Consider the following 17,449-nt stretch of genomic DNA (forward strand, 5'->3'; position numbering starts at 1 on the left):
GTGGATGTAGGTAGAGTAGATATTGACATCTTTGTAGATAATAGTAACGAAAGATTATTAGAAGCTGTTAGGCTCACAGCAAGCTAGGGAAGCCAAAACAAAACAAAAAAAATGATTTTAAAAACCAGAAAAATGTGCGGTTATAATCTGACTGACAGGAGCAGGAGTTTTATGGTAAGATAATTTCAGAAAATAGTCGTTGTGGATGGTTATGGTTGCAGATAGGAAAGCTGAATTTGGAGACAGAATGTTTGTTAGTAGCTGCATAATATGAAGCATTAAGAACAAATTTGAAAAATGCTTAGACAAAAACAAGAAGATTATCAATGTAGGTTATGCAAATATGAAGTGAAAAGCGTTAATCACATAGTAAGTAAATGTAGCATGCTGGCACAACAAGAATACAATAAAATCATGACAATATATGGAGAATAATCCAACGGGAGCTATGTAGAAAACTAGGATTTGAACATACTGATGAATGATATGAATATTAACCTCGTAAGGTACTAGAAAGTAAGAAATATAGGTTGTTATCGATCTTCAATATTCAGAGTGATAGAGCAATAGAAGCTAGAAGGCCTGATTTGCTAGTAGTAGCTAAAGGGAATCGAACGTGCCAGATGATTGACTTCACAGTCTCAAATGATGAAATATGTGTATGAGAAGTATAGGAAAATAGCAAAGTGTCAGGACCTAGCTATTTCAATAAAGAGACTATGAAATATACAAGTAGAATGTATCCTAGATGTTATATGGGCATTGTGAACTATCCCTAAATATGCCAACAAATGGATAGAGGAAGTAGGCATAATACCCAGTTTAGTACAGGTTCAGAAAACAGTGTTATTAGGGATAGCTAAGATATTTAGCATGGTTTTTGGCATCGGAACCTTCTTTTTGAAGACGGATATTAGGATCATTTTCTTTTCCAAATGTCTAATCCGTGGAGTGTATATGAAAATAATAATGATAATAATAATGATGATGATGCTAATAATAAAAATAAAGATAAAAATAATAATAATAATAATAATAATAATAATAATAATAATAATAATAATAATAATAATAATGATGATGATGATGATGATGCTAATAATAATAATAATAATAATAATAATATTAATAATAATAATGATGATGATGATGATGATAATAATAAACTAAAACAATACCCTGGGAATTATAGCGAAAGGGGCTGATTGCTACCTAACTCAGATACCAGGAAACCACAAAATGGCAGAAATTCAAAGCATAGTGTTCATGGGAACTGCTCATATCCTACGCAAAATAATTTGTATGTAATCACAAGTTTTAAAACAAACATAATTTTTGTTTATTTTTTTTTTGACATTCACTAGTACAACACTATGTACAAAACCAAATATATGGCACCCTAGGCATAACACCAGCATGAACTTCCAACTTGTTGTCTCTTGAGGTCTCTGGGTGAGACTTGGAGCCAACTTGTACAAATGTAAAGCAAAAGTAAAAAATAGAATAATGTTAATAATGATAATAATAATAATAATAATAATAATAATAATAATAATAATAATAATAATTATTATTATTGTTATTATTATTATTATTATTAATATCATTATTGTTATTATTATTATTATTATTATTATTATTATTATTATTATTATTATTATTATTATTATTATTATTATTATTATTATTATTATTATTATTATTATTATCATTATTATTATTATCATGATTATTGGCCAAGTCGTAAACTTGCAAAGTCTACTAGTATGTTTCAATCGAAACAGATCAGCTGCTCGACATGGTGCACCACCTGTGCTTTATAGTTGATGTTGCCTGCTTCATTAGAGTACGAATGTTTTATAAAAAATATTGCGAGCAATGACGAACAATCCATGATAGATTTAAGACAAATAAACGAAGCTAAATTGAAAAAGAAACGCACGAATGTATATGAAAATCGAATGAATATTGTAATAGCTGTAATAGTCTCAAAATTGTATTTATACCTGCAGTATTCCACGTCTTTCTTACGTATAGGAAACGTTCTTAAGGCAGTCCTGCAAAATTTTACGGCCGTGTTTTCGCAAAACTTTAGTGTGGAGGCCCCTGCAAATGAGTAACACTTCATACTGTCAAATGAGAGACGTAATATACTTAGAACCCTGAAAGGGTTTTAAACATTCTATGATATTTTTCAAGGTTTAAAAATACTCTAAATTTTCGCTAGAAATCGACAACTGTGATAACAGGTAGCAGGATATTGGTAGCTATATATATTTTATATATTGTGAATGACAAACGATGGCTGCTGTGGAATAACGGAAATAAGTGCCTAGAAGTACGGCAAGACGTTACGAGGATAGAAATAGAAATGAGGGTCAAAATCTCAATAGAATATAATATACTTAGAAAGGTCCTAGGAAAATATAAACTCTATTGTTAAACACATGCTTTTCATAAAGCTACATACCAGTAATTAGAACAGAGACCAAAAGAATCGTTTTCATGTTGAATACGCCTGTATATTTGAAGGGTTTGTCATGCGATTCTATTGAAATAGAGGCGAGAGTATACAACTAAGTAACAGGTTTTTGCAATTTGCAAATGATGTATGACGTGTGCTATATGATGACATATGGCTTTTGTATATTATAAGAATCACATAAAAAATAAATTCTCCACGTCTCTTGATTTGTATGTAAATGAAATGTTTATTGTGTATAAAATCTACATTCGCAAGGAGGTGTGTGTATTAGTACATTTCCCATACATTAGTGCATATATATATATATATATATATATATATATATATATATATATATATATATATACATATATATATATATACATATATATATATATATACATACATATATATGTGTGTGTGTACTTATGTATATATATATATGTTTGTGTCTGTGTGTATGTGTATGTGTGTGTTTACTTATGTATATATGTATATATATATATATATATATATATATATATATATATATATATATATATATGTGTGTGTATATATATATATGTATAAATAAAGAAGGAAACTTCATAGGACGATCCGGACATCCGACTGCGCTGTGAACAGGAATCTTCTGTTTCATCCATTGCACCACATAGGTTTAACTCACCCCACTCTACATCGCAGCAGCTGTCTTGCCAATGCGTATATTGAGCTCAGCGTTGAGGGATAGGTTGTAGGAGACGGTAGAGCCCAGATAGGTAAACTTCTCCACCTCTTGTACTCTGTGGTCTCCAATATGTATGTTTCGGATGTCCGATGTAGCCTGACACATGATGTTGGACAGCTGGAACGGCAACTACGAAATGGTGGTCAGCAGGAGCATGACGGTCTTTGATTGGGTTTCTACTAGGGTTGCGTCGTGCCGCGTCATATCACTGAAAAGTGACTTAGGCTCAATTCGGACGGGTATATGTGAAGTCGCAGACTGTGGCCGAACCACGACCGGGGAGGACTGCTGCTGGAAGATCATCTGCGTGGCAATAGGATTCAGCACATTGCCATGTCTTCGCAAATCACAGAAGAGGTTGTCGGGGTATTCTACGATTTCACCAGCCCCAATTGTGAACTTACGATTTCCCTGATTATGATCCAATATATCAATATGGCTTTTATCAGCTTATCTACAATAGGAAGTTCGAGTTTTTGGCCGAGGCCAAGGGGTTATACAAGGGTCTCATCAGGGACTGAGTGATGAAGGAATGATCCAGGTTCCGAAGCCGTCTTGTGACTCTATTCGAAGCAGAGTGTGGTTATTTTGTTTGTGGATGTTATGTCTCCCAGCTATAATCTACCTGGTAGTTGTATTTCATTTGCTTTAAATATATAAATTTTTTGTTGTGATTATCCATTTTAACTCTGTCAAAGTTAATCCGACCACCCGATATATATATATATATATATATATATATATATATATATATATATATATATATATATATATATATATATATATATATATATATGTATATATATATATATATATATGTACGTATATATATGTGTGTGTGTGTGTGTGTATAAATATACACATATATATATATATGTATATATTTACACATATATATACACATATATATATATATATAGGTATGTGTGTGTGTGTATGTATATACAGTAATCCCACACCATATCGCAGTTCCCCTATCGTGGAGTTGGTGGTAGAAAGTAATACCCGAGATAGTCGGGGGATTACTGCATGCAAATACACATAGTAAAGAAAGGAAAATGCACACAGTATATAGAGATTTGATACACCTTAACTAAAATAAGTATTCTGGTTCTAGACAGATAGTGCTTTCGCTAATCAGGACATTCAAATTATTCTATGTTCTCGTATGAAAGATTGTGGTTATAAATCGTTTTATCATTCGAGACTATTTCATTCGAATCTATTTATTTTTATATCGGAAACAAATTATAATAACTTAATCGAATGATTAGTGAAACCGTTCATCTTGCATTTTATATGTAAGTTTTTGGCGTTACAGCTCACTAGGTAAGTATAATAATTTTCTTCCTCTCGCTTTTCTTGAACGTACACGCACACACAACAACACGCACGCATATACACACAGACACAAACAAATGAACCCACACATACGTCCCATACACACGGCACACAATTATACATACACGCACACAATTATACATTCATGTATTCTTAAAGACTCCGCCAGTTACGACGACGAGGGTCCCAGCTGATACGATCAACGGAACAGCTTGCTCGTGAAATTAACGTGCAAATGGCTGAGCATTCCACAGACACGTGTACCCTTAACGTAGTTCTCGGGGATAATCAGCGTGACACAGAGAGTGACAAGGCTGACCCTTTGAAATACAAGTACAACTCATTTTTGCCAGCTGAGTGGACTGGAGCAACGTGAAATAAAGTGTCTTGCTCAAGGACACAACGCGTCGCCGGGAATCGAACTCACAACCTTACGATCATGAGCCGAATGCCCTAACCACTAAGCCACGCGCCCTCACAACATACATGTATACACACATACGCACGTACAAGCACACACGCACACACTAAGTAAAAGCAGTTATTCGCCACACACCCAAACTCTACGCATACACACACATACATACACACACACATACTACAAACAAATCACACACACGATACATATACATACAGGCACACACACACATACTTCAAACTAGCAGTACCTACTACTGACCTGGGGTAAATACAAAAATAGCCACGCCCAATTCCTTGTTCCTTCACCTTAAACAATACTAAGCCCTATAACACGCAAAGATTAACAGCCACAACCACACACACATACACAGACACGCACACACACACGTGCTATCATTGCACACCAACACACATACACACACACGCAGACCTTCGCGCACGCACACATCCATACTTACACAGACATACCTCTTCTTGCACTCTCCTGTCTTTGAAAGAACTTTTCTTCACCCATTTCCTTCCGGTCATTCAAAATGTGACCGCGCTTGTACCGTTGGCGATTTTTTTCCTCTGTCTTCCCTTCTCTGGATCTTTCCTTTTCCTATGTTTCCGACGAAGAGCTCCGCTCGAAACGTTGCACCCTCCTTCTTTCCTTCTTTCCTGAGCGTTTAATAATACTATATTTGTTCCACGCCCTCGCGTTGGTGTGTTTTTTGTGCTTTCTTGTTTGGATTAACTATAAATATATATATATATATATATACACACAGACACACACACATATATATATATATATATATACACACACACACACACACACATATATATATATATATATATATATATATATATATATATATATATATATATATATATACACACATATATATATCTATATATAAATATATATATATATATATACTTATATATTCAAAATGTGACCGTGTGTATACCGTTGGCGATGTTTTCCTCCGTCTTCCCTTCTTTGGATCTTTCATTTTCCTATGTTTCTGACGAAGAGCTCCGCTCGTAACGTTAAATCCTCCTTCTTTTTGTCCTTTCCTGAGCCTCCAATAACACTATACTTGTTCCACGTACTCGCTTTGTTGTGTTTTCTCTTTGTGTTTTCATGTTTGGATTAACTTTATATTTATATACAGGGTGGGGAAGCAAAATTTACTATCAACGTTAAGTTGTTTTTTTCTCTGCAGGCACTAAGTCAATTGTTTTGAGACCTAGCATATATTGATGTCGTGATCATACCTAACAATATTATCGTTACCTTTTCAGAAACTTTTGCCCATATGAGTAATCAGGAAAGCAAATGCCAAAGAGTGTGTGAATTGCTGAATGCACTCGTCACACCAAAGGAAATTTCAAGAATAGTTGTAGTGTCCATAAAGACTGTTTATAATGTAAATAACAGAATGACTATGAGCAAAACTATTATGACGAGGCCTGGAAGTGGAGGAATCACCAAACACACACCAAAACTTTTATTAAAGCTCCCAAATCCAAAATCCTATAGGATCCAACCAAATCCACGAGTAAAATTGCAATTGAACTTGAGATAGTCAACAAGACCATAAGAAATGCAGTAAAATATGATTTGAGGTTAAAATCGTACACAAGAACACCAAAACACTTGTTGACAACAGCTATGATGGAAAAGAGATTGGAAAGGTGCAAGAAAATTATTACATGTTTCAAGAAAAAGTCCTCCATTGTAACGATCTTTTTAGATGAGAAGATCTTCAGTTCAATGCTGTTCTGAACCGCAGAAATGGCAGATTTATTGCAAAATCAACAGCTGAGGTTAAAGGGACATTCAAAACAAAACATCCTGCTCAAGTTATAGCTTTTGGTGTTGTGGCTTCTGATAGAAAGAAAGTGCGTATATAATTCTACAAATAAAGATGTAGAATTAAATTTTAAGAACATTAGGTTGTGAAGTCCAGCCACTAACTGACCAGCACATCTTAACCCTTTGAAACATCTTCCCAACCCGCCACGCTGAAATCTTTTGGCGTTCTTAATTTCTTAGCATCAAATTTGTTTGAATTACGTTTCCGTTGAACTCACATCGAATGACTAAGACCACTGCACATAACAATTAATTTCTTAGCAAAAATAATCAGAAGTGGATATTTATATAAATATTAATATTGCGGTTTGCAATAAAGTGTTAAGTCGCTAGAAATAAGCGTTAAAACTATCATTTAGGCCACTATACACACACATACACACACACACACACACATATATATATATATATATATATATATATATATATATATATATATATATATATATATATATATATATATATATATATATATATATATATATATATATATATATATATATACATACATATATATATATATAAAATGATCTTTGTACATGTGATATATTGTTGTTTTCCCTCCAGATCTACGTGAATTATTTTTGAGTAAGCACTATCAGGGAGATTCTTCTTAAAGTAACAGAAATGGCTAATGAAACTTTTTGACTGCTATTTCTAAAAATTTCAGTATGTGGCAAAGTAAATTATTTTACTGAGCCCTTAATTATATAAAGTAATATTTTGAATACGCCTTGAATGGTCCTTTTACATACTGAACACTACTTGGTGAAATTAATTAATAACTAATTGATTTCACCCTTAATTATTGATAATACATATATATATATATATATCATTCAAATATAAAAAACAATCACCACTCATTGTAAGATTAATGTTAAATTTATTTATTTCTCTATGCATAAAAATATAATTCATAACTACAGTTTCGCGAACGTACACTGCTTGGCGACTGAACTTTAAAACAAAAGATAGAGAAAAATGAGTAAGTGAGAGCAAAGATAATGTTTATTGAGGCACATTTTTTAAAGAGAGTTCGATCAATTAAAATGCTTGAACTGTTTACTGAAAGGTTGTCTATCTTAGTCTAGTAAATACGTCACGTGCTACGAATGGATTGTTTATCAATATTTTGTATTTTTCTTTTCACTTTCTTATAGTTCTTTTCATTCCCAAAGCAAATATAAACTAAATTTGAAAATGTGAGAAGAGGGTTAACGTTTCAATTTCTAAAATTCATATGCAGTTCATAAACTCACGACTAAAGGGAACAATCAGTATAAATCCTAGCTGCACCAACACTTGAATATATATATATATATATACCGGAGTAAACACATACATGTGACACAAGGTGGAAAAAAGAGTACTCAAATACCAGTGGTAGAGTACTATGCTTTATTTAAAGCAGCAGAAAATTCAACAAGACATGTTTTGTTGAATTTCCTGCTGCTTTAAATAAGGTATATATATATATATATATATGTATATATGTATATATATATATATATATATATATATATATATATATATATATATATATATATATATATATATATATATGTATATGTATATATATATATATACATACACACACACACATATACACACTTGCACACACACATATAAATACATATACATACATACATTCAAGCATGGTCACTTATAATTAAGTGTATATGGTTATGCAGTACTTAAACCACCATAAATGAAACTTTGATTGTTAATATTATAAAAATACTTTTGTATTATTAGTATCACACAATGATATTGAGAAATGATACAGCATACTTCTAAAATGATATTTAATGTTTTCTTCGGTGATATAAGATATCACATTCCTGATACCGATGGCTGCATACCGATGGCTTATAAGCAGTTTCACTGAGACTAATAATTTAGTAGTTTCAGCGTTTCACTTTTGATATTCTTGTTATAACACAAGAATAATAGCGTTGTTTATTTCATCATTGCATATATGAACTTATATCTGCAACACACATGGTAATTTAATATTAAAAAGAACACACTGAATGTCAAATCTATATTGAATATATGATATCTGCAATGTGTTGTTTCATTGAAATTTACACCGTCTGAGCTTCCTAAGTAACGCAATATTAATGTAATATATTGACATAATATTAACATTATATAGAAAGGTCATAATGCAGAATCGTAGTACACCGGGCAATATACTTAACATTTCGTTCGTCTTTATGTACGGAATTCACATTCCACCGGAGTGAACTTTACAATTCATCCCATTCGGGGCCGGTAAAATAAGTAATACTTGAAAATTAGGCGTTGGATGATCGACTTTCCCTTCCGCACGAAATTGCTGGCTCTGCGTCAAAATTTGAATCTGGTATTAAATATTAAGACGGCCAGCTGATAGAATCGATACATCGTCGCACAAAATGTTCAGTTGCATTTATTCTGTGTGCATACCTTGTGAGTTCAAATTCCACCGAGGTTGACCTTTTGCTTTTGCTCCCTTTCCAGAGCAATAGAATATGTACCAGTTGAGATCTGATACCGATGGAGTCGTGTAGGTAACGCTCGCAAAATTTCGACCCCATAGTGGAAAGGTTTACATCTAGAGTTCTGTATCGTTACCTTGTAGTATAATTGATATCCAATGTTAATATATTTTTTGCTAGAATTCTATTGCTTATATATAATACCACGCGTATTCTTCATAAAAATGAAATAGCATATAGTGAATGGGAATAAACGTGTTTTACACATTTAATATCCATTATGTCATTAAAACTGTTCTTACATCAAAATAGATTTCTCTTCCCTTTCAAACATCGGTATAACAATCAACAGAAGGAATGCGTATGAATTAGCAATGTTGGGCGAAGGAACACCACCATCTGTCTTTACAAGTTCATCAATTTGTGCAGGTGTATCTGAAATATAACAAAGAGGTGTTTAATTAACAGTGGGTTGAGAGTATTATATGTTAATTTGAAATCATCTATTGGGCTCATTGAAGCTGGACTAACATAATTTAATTACATCTATATAATTATATTTAAAGTAAGCTGATGCCATTTCTCCTTACGTATCACTAGACGTATTACCAATGAAGAACAATCTGTTTCTATCAGACTTGGTGAAGTCGACATTAGTATATTTACAGGTTATGTTTATTATGGACTTATCTGAAGTATTGGATGAATACAGACTTAAGAAGCATACAGATCTAAATATATCGCACAAGATCATTCCATCGTCATACAAATGTACTTTTTATAACTATGGCTTAACTTTTGTTCCATACACTGTATCAAGCGCTAATCTAAATTTTATTGAAATCCAGTGCTAATTTATACCATTGAATTAACAAAAGCATTTATCGTTGCAAAAGTATTTCGTTGAAACAGCGTTTCAGTAAACGAAAAGAACAGTGAAAATATAACATACAATTGCAGACAATGGTCCTGAGAATTGTTGCACATGGTTCGAATATTGGCTGCAAACATTTCCTATATACAAGCACACGTCTGAAAAATAAATATGTTAACTTAAATATTTATTTCTTCAAACAATAAATTAGTATCTGTAATTTTGGGTTTAAAGCGTACTGGATTTGAAGAAATAAGTAATGTTTTAATATCCATTGTACAATTTACATCTAGTTATATAATCAGCTAAATTTGGGCCTTAATTTGATTGCCATAAGTGGGTAGGCGCATTAAACCTCCCCATTCGATGTAAATGTAACGGTGAAATAAAATTATATAGCCCACTTTCTTATTTGGAATACTGCTAAATAATAACTTATGAGGTTTCGGTTTACCTTTATGATACACTGGTACAAGGCAATAGGCTGCAAAAGTTTTAGAGCGTCGTCCAAAATGTTTTAAGCTATTCCGCCAACTTCTTTAACCGCTCTGTTCAAATATCTTACATTTCGAATTCTCTTTCTTTCTTCTGTTTTCGGTAAACCAATAAAATACGAGGATAGTTGGAATATTAAATTATATCATGATAAAAATAACCTGATTCGGATTGTGCTACGACATTTGTACCTTTCATCACTCGCTATTTACTTACTTGGATTATTCGTTTTCCATAGTCCTTATATTTCTTTGGTTATTCTTCAATTTGTCAGGACTTCCCTTATGGTACTCTGTTTCCATCAGACTATCCTTTGTCTGAATTACCTATCCATTGAACTCACATCTAATGACTAGACCACTGCACATAACAATTGATCAACTAATTGTATTATATAATTTATTATATTTACAACAAGTTTGTGAAAATCCGTTGTATTATTGCCATCGTTTTACACTCATAGATTTAATACTGTTTCGTTTATCAAACCCTCGCAGATGCTTTTCATCTCCACGCAAGACCTACTCGATGGTAGCTTAAAAAAATGTATCATAAACACTGATTTTATTGTGTTTTTTTTCTAATGTTGTTTCCTATTTATCATTATCATCTAGTGTTGTTCCACTAGGATCGTTGATATTCCATCCACACCCCCATCCCTACCCCCAAAATATCCCTGCTTCATGCTTCAGATTTTTCTACATTCACCGGGAATATCTCTGGTCATGATTTCCCCAACCCATACAGTATGGCCCGCAACAACGAACTAACCGGAGAACTGAGAAGACACAGATCCATAACAGCACGAGGTTGTGTGGATGATTCGTAGGTTATTTATCAATAGCAAATTTCCTGCATTAATTTGCATGACAGATTCCGAGTGCAGAACAAAAACCGACGATGTTAGTTACATTAAACATGCCAGAATCTAACACATCTCAGATACATCTGCATAATACTCTATAGAATATTAATACAATAGTTTAAACTGTTCAAAATATAGGAAACATTTCTTCTAGATAAATCTTCCATGTAAAACAAACTTTTAGAATATCGTACGTATATTCAGTTCCAGAAAATCAACATTAAATGCGGACCCAAAAATCAAAAGCAACACTACAAAAACATTGTAAAGCGTAATTCGTTGCAAGGCATACATATTCACCATAGTTTACTATAGTTGTCTCTGGTTAGAAGTGAAGGCTCTAAGTATTGTGGATAAAAGTAAAAGTGATAACGAACAGCAGGCAGAATATACACAAATAGTCGACCTTAATAACCCTTCTACTTAAACTAACGTAGAGAAGAAAAGTAAAATGTGAGAATTTTATTAAAGAATAATAAGAAAATTAGACAGGGGGAAACGAGTTTCTAATTTTTCGTATCAAATTGTGTCAGTGTGGAACAGAATTGTGAGCAAAAGTGACGTTTATGTGTTAAATGTAAAAAACCGAGATATTGGGCAATAATGCAATACCTACTTGAAAACTTCTATATGAATATGCTTTGGTGAAATTCGGAATGTCCAGGCAACATTAAACTTACGAGAATAACATAGGGAATATACCTGACAGGAGTAACAATCAAACGTCAGTAGATTAATAACACCTTGGTTACGAAACTTAACATGCACCTGAAGTGGGTCCGTGAGTACAAATGCGGATGTAGTTCGAATGGGAATATCTCGCACTTTTTAATACCCTGACATATATCTGTGTATAATATATCATTCATACATACGGTAATTGTCCAACCTTACGGTTAGTAACGTTATTGGTTGAAGAACGACAATGTTTACCTTGCCGTATGCATCCCTTGTGTAACCAATATTCATATGTTTAATTCGAAATATTTCAATCTTCTCCATAACAAGAAACAATTTATCAACTATAATCAAATAACTATTCCTAGATTATTACCAATGGAAATAAGCAGTATTAATGAACCTACGTAAAATCTAAATATTGGATTTGATAAAAACATAAGTCATAAGTAGGTCATGCTTACTTGCAGTAATTCACATCTGGGTCGCATATAGGTTGTCTAAGCACGGCACTTGGACACGTCTTCGCAGCAAGTCTGGCGCAAAAGTCTGACGTTGAAAGAGCTACAATTTATAGGTTATTCAGTGTTATTACAATCTTGAAGGTGTGTGTCAAAACATAATGCATAACAGCATCTCTGAATTTACGTTTATAGGTTTTTGATTTTGTACGCTTGTTCCCAGTAAAACTGGGTGGCAGATTATTTTCATACGCTTTATAATTACATCATGTCATTCGATTTGTATGATGAATAAATGGAAAGATATTTTTGTTTACACTCAGAAACAAAGTAATTTACATTTTTCACTATTTTGATTCACTAAAATTCATGTTTTATGCATATATGAATTAATTTATGAAATATTATACGGTTCCTTATGATAGATAGGATTGAATATTTTTGCCAAATGTGTTTTGGTTTTGTTATATTTCCGTATGGCTATTTTCTTGGCATATAGGTACAAGCAATATTTAGTTGAGAATAGAAGAAATATACATACATGTGCATACATCAATATCTTGTCAGGTTTATGGGTAACCATACAAATAGGTTGTTGGCTCCATAAACTCAAAGAGTAAATATATAAGACTGAGAGGAAATTCTTTTCTCAGAACACATTTATGGATTAAGTACCTACCTATTACATAATCCAAATGCACTTTTTATCCAAATACTTTTTACTGGTTCTTAAACCACATCAGTGCATTATCACCCTTTAGGTTACTAAGCGATCGCAGGCATTCCGAATCTGAGGGGAAGCTGTGGAGTGAGGAGTTTGATTCATTGCCACTCGCTCTCTTCTTCAGTCCTATTGTGCAGGGGTCTTCTATCACTGCTCCGTGCCGACCAAAACTTGTGTAAGCGAAAGCGGAAATATCCACGTCGTGTACATACAAACACACACACACATACACACACACACACACATACACACACACACATATATATATATATATATCATACATGAAAACATATACAGATATATGTTTTTTTTGGCTATATTTGTCTCATCCATCGTTTCACAGCTGGTGTTGTTTCCTTTACTGCTTTGTAAGTTTGCTGTTCACGTAAAAGTGACCAGGAAGACAATACTAGGCTGACAACAGAGCTCAGTTATGAGGCATTTTGTTGTCTAAGCTTTGAAAGAAGCCAATGATCTAACAAGGCCGCACTCCAGTGAGTGAGACGTGTAAGAGATAAAATATAATGAGATATGAAAATGTTGATGTTGTTCATCCTTCAATGACTGAGAGACCCTCATAAGTAACTATCTTCTTCAGAAATCGAATTATGTTCAGTTGTTTGCTGCAAATAAAATGGAATGTCGTTCGACAATTGCATGATCGTAGTAATGATAATATAATTGAACTAATTAACTTCATCACAAGCGAAAACCGAGATCTTTAACACCCTTAGAAACAGACACATGTATGTATACACATATCTATATACATTACTATATTGGTGTTATATATGTATGCGTGTATGTTCGTGAAATAAAGTATAATTACATGCCGGGAATATTTATGTTTTTAATTATTTTGTTACTGCCAGAAGCGTATTTCGTTTATCAATATTATCAGAAAAGTATAAACACGTTTCAGATAATTGTTAAATATAGATTTAATAGTAGGAAAAATTGGTAGGGCGTTAGGCAGACATAGGAGCGTGCGTGTTCGTTTGTTTATTTGTGTCTAACTTCATGAAAAAACAGTTTTGTTTCTTTTTAATTTATAAGCTGTGTATTAACTAGCTTTCCCCAACATAATTCGTTAATAATTTTCTAAACTTGAAAAAATAGATTGCTTGTAACACATAGTTAAGAATGTAAAACAAAAGCAGATAAATATTAATTAGTGGCTTAGTAATTGTGCTTTTGTAAATTAAAGTTAAAAATCTATTTTGAATCTGATCACTCTTTTAATGCTTCGATCCCATCAAAGCCAAGAGCTTTTAAGAAAATATCTCAACATGCAAGAACGAAAATAGATTTATCAACTCCAATATTGCAAATTCAGCCAACGAGATATAGCTGCAATATCTAACATAGTATACAAATTGCTTTATCAAGAAGCCGCTATATTGCAGAATACACAAAACCAAGCAAAAACAGACATTGATAAAAACTTAAACAGCTACCACACAAACCTTGAAAATTGCTTGTAGAAGACCGAAGATTATTAAAATAGATAAATGGTTCCACAAATAACAGATTTTATACTAAAACGAGTTCATAAGAGAAATTATCAGACCTTTTTAACTTTTGGAGAACTGCAGTAACTAAAGGCAATAAGCAGCCCGTATAGAACATGTAACATTGGCTTCATTTCAAATTCTAACAGTGATTCATTTAAAACGCATTTCAAGGAATATTGTATACAGCTTCAACACCCAAGATTAAGAAATTATTGATAAATTGAATTGAGATAAATAATATTTCCAAGAAATTACAACAAAAATATAAATTATTTACAATATTTAGATTTTGACGGATATTTGTCCTCATTTTGTTGTTAACACAACGTTTCGGCTGATATAATTTCCAGCCTTCATCAGGTGTCTTAGAGAAATTTCGAACCTGGGTTCTACTACTTAATGTACTTTTCGACGTTATAATAATAATAATAATCATTATTATTACTAATATCACTGCCTGGAATCGAACTCGGGATCTTAGGGTTAGTAGCCCGCGCTCTCAACTACTACGCCACATGCCCGTACATAATTCCTCATCTCTTAACTATAGAATAGATATAGCAATGTTTAATAATGAAATCATTGAAGCTAACAGGTATACTTTCTCATAAACGAAAACTACCTATATATTGCAATAACACTATACACTAATACAATTAATATTGTTAAATTAAAATCTCAATTAGAGAACTCAGTTTCTCTTCGTAAGTTTCTCTTCGTAAATTCTCATCGCAAAGTGATTAAAAAATGTGTGAAATTTCGAAAACTACGAAGACAATACTTCATTTTATATAATCATGGCTGTTAACGGCACTTCGTAATCTACTTTAATTCATAACTGCGTTGATATTGCCGCCCTCAAACAGAGCTAGCTTTCAATTACACCGAATCACGTTTTCTCACAGAAGAAATACAATAAGTTTCATATGTACACGAATTTAATATAATCAAATGAGTAATAACATGCGATGGATAATTGTCAGCTCATTACAGCTGTCTCTTACGCTTATTTTAAATAGAAGAGTGAGAATATTATTTCATTGCAAAATTCGTAATCATAATATGATACGTTATTTTACAAAGAAAAACATATCCCAAGAATACAGCAGGGACGTGGCTGAAGTCTGTGTACGCGACCGGAATATCCTATGAAATGGGTGAATGCCGATATCATATTTGGCCTCGACACACTTCAGTCACAACCCTGCTGTATTCTTGGGTTATGCTTTTGTTTATAAAATTAGGTTTCATCTTATGATTACGGTCTTTTGTAATAAAATAATGTTCTCATTCTCCTATTAAAAAGATGCGTAAGAAACAACTGTAAAGATCTGACGATTATCCATCGTTTGTTATTATTCGTTTGATTATAATAAAACTGGGTATTTACGAATGTCGGACACCTCAGAGTCTACCACCAACGCATTATTCAAAATAAATTGTGATTTGGACCAGTCCCTTAGGCGCTAAATACTCATAGAGTATGATACTAACCAATCATAAACCAGAAAAAAAAAGTTTATCCAAACCAAGTATTTTTTTTGAGTGAATGAATTTTATTATATCACTTCATTATGCTTTAATTGTCTGCACCAATTACTCTTATGCAATTCCCAATATGGCAAAATGATAGGCAAATGCTGATCCTTCATTCAAGGAAGTGTGCTGCAAAACACAGTTGTGACATTCAAATTATAACCTCATCGCCTGCCACCTTCGCCTGTTCTAGGACGTCAGTGTTGCTAACAATAAATATTGGGCACAAAAGATTACAACATATATATACATTCTCAAAGAAATGTTAAATATAGTTTCCAGAAGGGAATGTATATATATGTTGTAATCTTTTGTGCCCAATATGTTAATGAACTTGTTAAACTTTTTTTTATGTTCTTAACATATTCTTGTTACCAAAGAATGTATTTATGTATTGTAGCATTTTGTGACAACCAATAATTAACATAACCAAACTTTTACATGTTATTTTTGACAAACTTTTTCTAAAAAGTGAAACAGGGAATGTAAATAAAACTCTTTTAAAATTGCATTTTCAAACCTTCTTTCATATATATATACATATACATACATACATACATACATATATATATATATATATATATATATATATATATATATATATATATATATATATATATATATATATATATATATATATATATGTATTTCGAAGGAGAACGTTATTAATTATTTTACTAATTTGAAGCATGACGCAGGTTTTTTTTTGTTCTGTGCGTCTTTTCTGTAAAGGAAAGCGCATTTTATGTTGGTGACATACAAAACGAGGATTGTTTAGTCGGTGTCTTAAAAAACGCGGTGTGTGAAGATGGCGCACGTAAATCTCTCTATATATAAGGCTGAAGTTGTCTGTGGTTGGCAGGTTTGGCAGCCTTCAACTAACACTATCTCCTCCGAGACCCTGCGGCGCAAGTTGACCAACATTGAGAATATGATAGACGAAGGCTTGTTGTTCCTTTCGTAGGAGAAAAAATTCAACTCGGACCATGTTAACATCAAA

This window comes from Octopus sinensis, linkage group LG15, assembly GCF_006345805.1.
Source record: "Octopus sinensis linkage group LG15, ASM634580v1, whole genome shotgun sequence".
Classification (NCBI taxonomy): domain Eukaryota; kingdom Metazoa; phylum Mollusca; class Cephalopoda; order Octopoda; family Octopodidae; genus Octopus; species Octopus sinensis.